At 37.6% G+C, this 8362-nt stretch overlaps 1 non-coding gene across 1 annotated transcript; it reads left to right on the top strand.

The window, feature by feature from the left end:
• The first annotated feature begins 6424 nt into the window (after positions 1-6424).
• On the top strand, positions 6425-6528 carry LOC130977184 (small nucleolar RNA R71). The gene has a single exon (XR_009084888.1). It is a non-coding gene; the product is annotated as a small nucleolar RNA R71 (small nucleolar RNA).
• Positions 6529-8362: the final 1834 nt, after the last annotated feature.

Raw genomic sequence — 8362 nt, 5'->3', positions numbered from 1 at the left:
CACCTCATCCAGACAGATCATCCAATTGAAAGAGGAGTAACATCTATTCACACAAGGGGAGGAAGAACCACTTTTCAAAGCCTGGGAAAGATACAAGAAAGCAACTGATAAAGTGGGCTTCCGAGCTTTTTATGAAGGACTAACCCCAGAAACAAGAAAAGCAGTGGATTACTTCTCAGATGGTCTACTCAAAGCAACAACAACTACCCATGGAATTGCAAATTTCAATGACAAAGGAGTCATCAACCAACACTCATGCGAGAAACCACAGAATGCAATTTCGGAAACAGAAGTAATGAAACTTGAAGGGATGAAGGCATCCATGAACCTGAACAATCAAACGCATCATCAACCACAGCAACACATGGGGCTGAGGGATGGAAAAGTTGATGGCCTGTAGTCCGCTGCAGTGAATGCCAAATTTCCACCATGGAGACCTCATTCTTATCTAAGAATGGGGGAGGCCCGATATCTAGAACAAAGAAGTTTCAACCAGGGCAAATCCATGACCACAAACAACCAACACCACTTATCCACCAATGCCAATCAAAGCCAATACTCACAAAACACCCACTGCCAGACTCACTCCAACTGGAGAAGGACTGAAAACCAAAATCACGAACCAAGGAACTTCAATTACAACAACCCCAATTTCTCTAACCAGCAAAAACACCATTACAGCAATAACAACCAATACATGCCACCACCACACCCACTGTTCCAACCTTTAACATCTCATAACCAACCAATCTCACAAGACTCTCAGAGAATCACAGACTTGGAGATCCTAATAGAGAGAATGATGAAACACCAAGAGGAAACAACAAGGAACCAAGAAATGTTAATCAGAGGAATTGAGGAGCAGATAGCTCAACTGGCGAAGTACTTTGCATAAATGGGTGAGAAGAAACCAAATTCTTTCCTCAAAACCATTGAAGACAAACCAACCAATAACAAAGATGCTACAAAGAAGGAAGGATGGAAAAGGATCATAGAGGACAATGAGAAAATACTGGACAAAGGAAGTACCAGCCAAGAAAAACACAACAAGGAATTCTTTCAAGGAGGGACAGAGGATAGAACTAAAGAAAAGCAGAAAATCCCCACTGTAAAATTTTCACTAGGGGATAGAGTGATGATCAATATTCAAACCATGAAGGTGTCCCCACAGTTGTCTGATCACTACATTGTGACTAAGATCCTTCCACAAGAATTTATAGAGGTCATCAAAGAGGAAACCGGAAGGAAGTTCACAGTGAAGAAAGACAAGCTAAGGCACTGTGATTTTTAACCTCCATGATCAGCAGAACAGAAGATGTCAAGCTAGTGACAATAAAAGAGCGCTTGTTGGGAGGCAACCCAACCTGAGGTAGTTTTCTTTTCATAGCTTTTTCAACAAAAATGTTGAATAATTGGTATGCATTGCAAGGAGCTAAGTTTGGTGTTGCACACCAAAACAATTTAAGGGAGAATGAAAGATTCTAAGTTTGGTGTTCCACCAAAAATCTCACTTAAAAGCACATTCTCACCTCTTGCATAATGCTAGCTCCAAGCAATCAGACAAATTATTCAACTATTTAACTGCTTTCTAGCTTTGATTTCATAACCTTTAGCAAGAACACAGGGTTTCAAATATGGTTAACTTGTTGCATCTGAGACAGTGGCAAACAATTAAGTTTGGTGTTCACACACCAAAACAAATCCAAGAGCCACACTCAATTTATGCATACTAACCATACACTTAAGGGCTTGAGAAGCAAGCAACTTTGAGAATTAAGCAGGACATGAGTCAATAATTGAAGATATTGTGCATCCTAACTCAAAGAAAACACAACAGAAGGAAGAATCAAAGGGCTGCAACTTCAAAGGTTGTATCTAAACTTAATCCTTGCTGCTGTGTATTATTTTGAACATGGGAACCATTATATATCCTGCTAAAGTGTTTATTTAGTTGCAAGTGAAATTGTTTGATTATGTATGCTAAATCTGCATAAAGCTTGTCATTCATCACTTAACTTTAATTTTGTTTTGTTTCCCATATGCTTGAATAAAAGAGATTTTGTTTGAATTGAAAAGTGAAATATCCAATGTTGCATAAGTAAGAATGGAAGTTAATGGTGGTATATGTGTTTGATTAAATGCATAACTCATGAAATAATTGTTGCATAATATCATTCTCATTCAAGTGTGAGTTAGCTTGCTGTTATAAAGATCCTTATCAATAAAGAAAAAGCCCTTGAGAACAAAAACAGAAAGAAAAGGAAGAAGAAAAAGCCAAAGTGGCAAGAAAAACAAAGAATAAAGGTTGGACACCAATAGCTTGGACCCTAGGACATATGCCGGTGGGGTTCTTGTACTAAGATATGCTTGGATGAGTAAATTCTAAGGGGTATTTTAAAACCCGGTCACTTAGATCAACTGATTTGGGATGGCCAATTGAAAGTCCACAATAAAGAGCAACTTAGATACAGAACATTTAGTTATCCAAAGAGATGCTGGGCATCAATATCCTAGGAAGAAATAGTAAGCCATGTGTCTGTGGTGGAAAGATGTTGAGTAAAAGAAAGAAAAAAATAAAGCCAAAGGCTACTACTGCAACATTAGACACCAAACCTCCAAAAGAATAAGCTTGTTAAGCATTATAAGAAAGAAAAGTTAGCAAGGGAGTGATTAAAGAGTAAGTCTTATAACAGCAAGTTTAGCAAGCCTTTGATGAAAAATGTATACTATGTAACAGTAAACAATAACTTGAGTTATCATTGTCTGCATAAAGACCCCATAAATCAAGTTCTGCTATATGCCTAATAAGGATATGTGTTCTTTTCTTGTTCATTTCATTTTCTCTTAGTTTTGATGCTTGCTTGGGGACAAGCAAGATTTAAGTTTGGTGTTGTGATGACAAGTCATCATATACCCATTTTTCAAGCTAATTTCACTTGTTTTATTAGCATTTATGCACTTTCTTGCATCCTAAGTAATTGATTTGGAGTGAAAATGCATAACTTCTTTAAATCAAACAACCACCATGAAATTAATGTTAACTCATGAGGTTTAAGCTAAATTTAATTGATTTTTAATTGATTTATAAGCCTTGTGAATTTAGTGATACTTGGAGTGGTTGTTTTGGTTTATTGTAGGTGAAGAAAAGAAGAAAAGAGGAAAGCGTGGCCTAAGAAAGCGTGGCCCAAGGAGAAGAAAACGTGGTCAAAGAAAGGAGAAGTGTGCCGCATGGAAGGAGGAAAGCAAGCATTGCCCTCCACAAGGGCACACTGCCCTCTAGGAGGGCAACATGAGCAAGCAAGCCAAGAAGAGGCAACTCTGCCCTGCCCACGACAAGGGCAGAGCACAAAATTGTGCCTTGGATCAAAGGAAGGAAAAACCTTGCCCTGCCCTCCACAAAGGCAGTATCGGGCTCTCCAAAGGGAAAAATTCAAAGAAAAAGTCCACCATTGCTTGCCACAAGAGTCAAACACGAAACCATGAGGAAACAAGAAACTAGGCCTCACTTTGGTGCCAAGAAAATCAAAGAAAAGAAGTAGCGTGTGCGTCACTCAAGGATCGAACACGGGGCTTCAATTTGGAAACACTGCCCTGCCCTCCGCGAGGGCAGGGCAGCATTTTGTTGTGGCACGGCCAGCGCACCATTCTGGCGCACCAAGGCACCATTCTGGCGCACCAAGGAGGCTTCGGCAGCATCAATCTGGCGCACCAGAAATTTCTGCCCTGCCCTCCGCGAGGGCAGGGCAGCATCCTGCAAGCACGCATCGTACGCACCAACGCACCAAGGCCGCACGCACCAATTTTCTGCCTTGCCCTCCACAAGGGCAGGGCAGCCTCCTGGAAGCAATCCTTCATGGGCTAAAATTGGATTAAAAATCCAATAAAATTCATTTCTTCACCAAATCAAAAGCCCATCCAAATCCTAAGATCCAAGAATGGAAAATGTATAAATAGGAGCTAGTTTGATGTAATTAGGACCTTTTCCTCTACTTTTGAACTTGGAATTTTCCTTTGAACCTTTACTTTTATTTTGGAGCTTTGGAACTTCTCTTGGTGACTTCACTGAGATTTCAGAGAATTGGGGAGGAGAATTGATCTCTCTTCTTCCTCGTTCTTGCTTGGGCACTTTTACTTTTCTTGTTTTGAGTTTTGGGTGTGAAGAATTGAGGAAATTCTGTCTCAATCTCCACTCAAGAGCTCTTTAATTTCTCTTCTGCATAATTGAATCCATTTACATTCCCTTTACTTCTTCTTCTTCAATTTCTTGTCAATTGCTTTGAGAACTTGGATCTGGGAAGGCAATTGAGATCTAGGCTTTGCTACCTAGTCTCTGGAGTCCTGAGATCCCAATTTCCTTTTGGTTCTTCTGTGAACCTTTGCTGCACTTAATTTCCTTACTGTTTGAATTCTAATTGCTTCTAATTCAATTTCTGCTCTATTAATTGATGCAATTCAATTTCTCTTTGCTTAGATTCTGAAATCCCAATCCTCAAATCCCTTTTACATTCAAGCAATTTATGTTCCTTGCATTTTAAGTTACTGCAATTTACATTTCTTGCAATTTAAGTTTCAGTCATTTACTTTCTTGTTCTTTAAGATTTAGCAAGTTTACTTTCCTGCTCTTTAATTTACTGCAATTCTCCCCTCTCCCTTTACATTCCAAGCAATTTAGCTTCTGTTAAATACAAACCATTCAACCAAAACTTGATTCGCTTGACTAAATCAACCACTAAACTAAAATTTCTCAATCCTTCAGTCCCTGTGGGATCGACCTCACTCATGTGAGTTATTATTACTTGATGCGACCCGGTACACTTGCCGGTGAGTTTTGTGTCGGATCGTTTTCCGCACGTCAGGGGGCTCTTCTTGACTCTGAACTGAGAGAAGCTCTTCATGCTTACTCTCTTTTGTCACAGAGGGATGGCCATGTGCCTTAAACACAAGGTAGTCCCCATTCAATTGAAGGACTAATTCACCTCTGTTGACATCTATCACAGCTCCTGCTGTAGCTAGGAAAGGTCTTCTAAGGATGATGCATTCATCCTCTTCTTTCCTAGTGTCTAAGATTATGAAATCAGCAGGGATGTAAAGGCGTTCAACCTTTACTAACACGTCCTCTACTATTCCATAAACTTGTCTCAATGACTTGTCTGCCAATTGTAATGAGAACAAGGCAGGTTGTACGTCAATGATCCCCAACTTCTCCATTACAAAGAGTGGCATAAGATTTATCCCTGACCCCAGATCACATCGAGCTTTTTCAAAGGTCATGGTGCCTATGGTACAAGGTATTAAGAACTTGCCAGGATCTTGTCTCTTTTGAGGTAAAATTTGCTGAATCCAGGTATCTAGTTCATTAATGAGCAAGGGAGTTTCACTTTCCCAAGTCTCATTACCAAACAACTTGGCATTCAGCTTCATGATAGCTCCTAAATATTGGGCAACTTGCTCTCCAGTCACATCTTCATCCTCTTCAGAGGAAGAATAGTCTTCAGAGCTCATGAATGGCAGAAGGAGATTTAATGGAATCTCTATGGTCTCTATATGAGCCTCAGATTCCTTTGGATCCTTAATAGGAAATTCCTTCTTGCTTGAGAGACATCCCAGGAGGTCTTCCTCACTAAGATTTTCGTCCTTCTCCTCCCTTGTGCATTCGGCCATATTGATCACATCAATGGTCTTGCACTCTCTTTTTGGATTCTCTTCTGTATTGCTTGGGAGAATACTGGGAGGAGTTTCAATGAATTTCTTACTCAGCTGGCCCACTTGTGCCTCCAGATTTCTGATGGAGGATCTTGTTTCACTCATGAAACTGAAAGTGGCCTTTGACAGATCAGAGACTAGATTGGCTAAATTAGAAGTGTTTTGTTCAGAATTCTCTGTCTGTTGCTGAGAAGATGATGGAAAAGGCTTGCTATTGCTCAGCCTATTGCGTCCACCATTGTTAAAGCCTTGTTGAGGCTTTTGTTGATCCTTCCATGATAAATTTGGATGATTTCTCCATGATGAATTATAGGTGTTTCCATAAGGTTCACCCATGTAATTAACCTCTGCCATTGCAGGGTTCTCAGGATCATAAGCTTCTTCAGAAGCTGCCTCTTTACTACTGTTGGATGCATTTTGCCATCCATTCAGACTTTGAGAAATCATGTTGACTTGCTGAGTCAACACTTTGTTCTGAGCCAATATGGCATTCAGAGCATCGATTTCAAGAACTCCCTTCCTCTGAGGTGCCCCATTATTCACGGAATTCCTCTCAGAAGTGTACATGAATTGGTTATTTGCAACCATGTCAATGAGTTCTTGAGCCTCTTCAGGCGTTTTCTTTAGGTGAATAGATATACCTGCAGAATGGTCCAATGACATTTTCGAAAACTCAGATAGACCATAATAGAATATATCTAATATGGTCCATTCTGAAAACATGTCAGATGGACACCTTTTGGTCAACTGCTTGTATCTTTCCCAAGCTTCATAGAGGGATTCACCATCTTTTTGTTTAAAGGTCTGAACATCCACTCTAAGCTTGCTCAGCTTTTGAGGAGGAAAGAATTTATCCAAGAAGGCCGTGACCAGCTTCTCCCAGGTGTCCAGGCTATCCTTAGGTTGTGAATCCAACCATATTCAAGCTCTGTCTCTTACAGCAAAAGGGAAAAGCATGAGTCTGTAGACTTCAGGATCTACTCCATTTGTCTTAACAGTCTCACAGATCTGCATGAACTCAGTTAAAAACTGATAAGGATCTTCAGATGGAAGTCCATAGAACTTGCAGTTTTGTTGCATTAAGGCAACTAGCTGAGGTTTCAGATCAAAATTGTTTGCTCCAATGGCAGGAATGGAGATGCTTCTTTCATCAAATTTGGACGTGGGTTTGGTAAAGTCACCAAGCATCCTTCTTGCATTATCATTATTGGGTTCGGCTGCCATCTCCTTCTCTTGTTCGAAAATTTCTAAAAGGTTACTTCTGGATTGTTGTAGTTTAGCTTCTCTTAGTTTTCTCTTCAAAGTCCTTTCAGGTTCAGAATCAGCTTCAACAAGAGTGCTTTTGTCCTTGTTCCTGCTCATATGAAAGAGAAGAAAACAAGAAAAGAAAGAGCAATCCTCTATGTCACAGTATAGAGATTCCTTTATGTTAGTAGAAAAAGAAAGGGGAGAAGAGTGAAGAAGAGTGGGTTCGGATATTTAGATGAAGAGAGGTGAAGAGAAGTGTTAGTAAATAAATAATTAAATAGAAGAAGAAAAGAGAGGGAGAATTTCGAAAATAATTTTGAAAAAGGGGTTAGTAATTTCGAAAATTAAAGATAAGATATAATCAAAATTAAAATTTAAAACGGAAAGAAATTTTTGAAAAAGAGATGAGATATTTTCGAAAATTAGAGAGGGAAAAGTAGTTAGGTGGTTTTGAAAAAGATAAGAAACAAACAAAAAGTCAAATAGTTAGTTGAAAAAGATATTAAAGTCAAATTTGAAAAGATAAGAAGATAAGAAGTTAGATAAGATATTTTGAAATCAAATTTTTGAAAAAGATAAAATTTTGAAAAAGATATGATAAAAAGATAAGATAAGAAGATAAGATAAGATATGTTTGAAAAAGATTTAATTTTTAAAATTACTTAACTAACAAGAAACTAAAAGATATGATTTTAGAACTTAAAGATTGAACCTTTCTTAACAAGAAAGTAACAAACTTCAAATTTTTGAATCAATCACATTAATTGTTAGTGTAATTTCGAAAATATGATATAAAGATAAGAAAAAGATTTTGAAAAAATTTTGAAAAAGATTTTTGAAATTTTTGAAAAATAGAAAAAAATGAAAAAGATAATTTTTGAAAAAGATTTTGAAAAGATAAGATTTTTAAAATTGAAAATTTGACTTGACTTGTAAGAAACAACTAATTTTGAAAATTTTTGATTAAGTCAACTCAAATTTTCGAATATTATGAGAAAAATAAGGAAAAGATATTTTTTTTATTTTTGAATATTTTAATTATGAGTAGGAAAAACATAAAAATGACTCACAACATGAAAATTATGAATCAAAACTCATGATGCATGCAAGAACACTATGAATGTCAAGATGAACACCAAGAACACTTTGAAGATCATGATGAACATCAAGAACATAATTTTGAAAAATTTTTTATGCAAAGAAAATATGCAAGACACCAAACTTTAATGCATGGACTCTAACAAACAAAAAATGCATATGAGAAACAACAAACAACATAAAACAAGAAAACATCAAGATCAAACAAGAAGACTTACCAAGAACAACTTGAAGATCATGAAGAATACTATGAATGCATGAATTTTCGAAAAATGCAAGAAATAAGTTTTAAAGCATGCAATTGACACCAAAC

This window comes from Arachis stenosperma, chromosome 4 (assembly GCF_014773155.1).
Source record: "Arachis stenosperma cultivar V10309 chromosome 4, arast.V10309.gnm1.PFL2, whole genome shotgun sequence".
Lineage (NCBI taxonomy): Eukaryota > Viridiplantae > Streptophyta > Magnoliopsida > Fabales > Fabaceae > Arachis > Arachis stenosperma.
The sequence above is the reverse complement of the archived record's forward strand: the minus strand, read 5'-3'. Positions and strand labels throughout refer to the sequence as shown.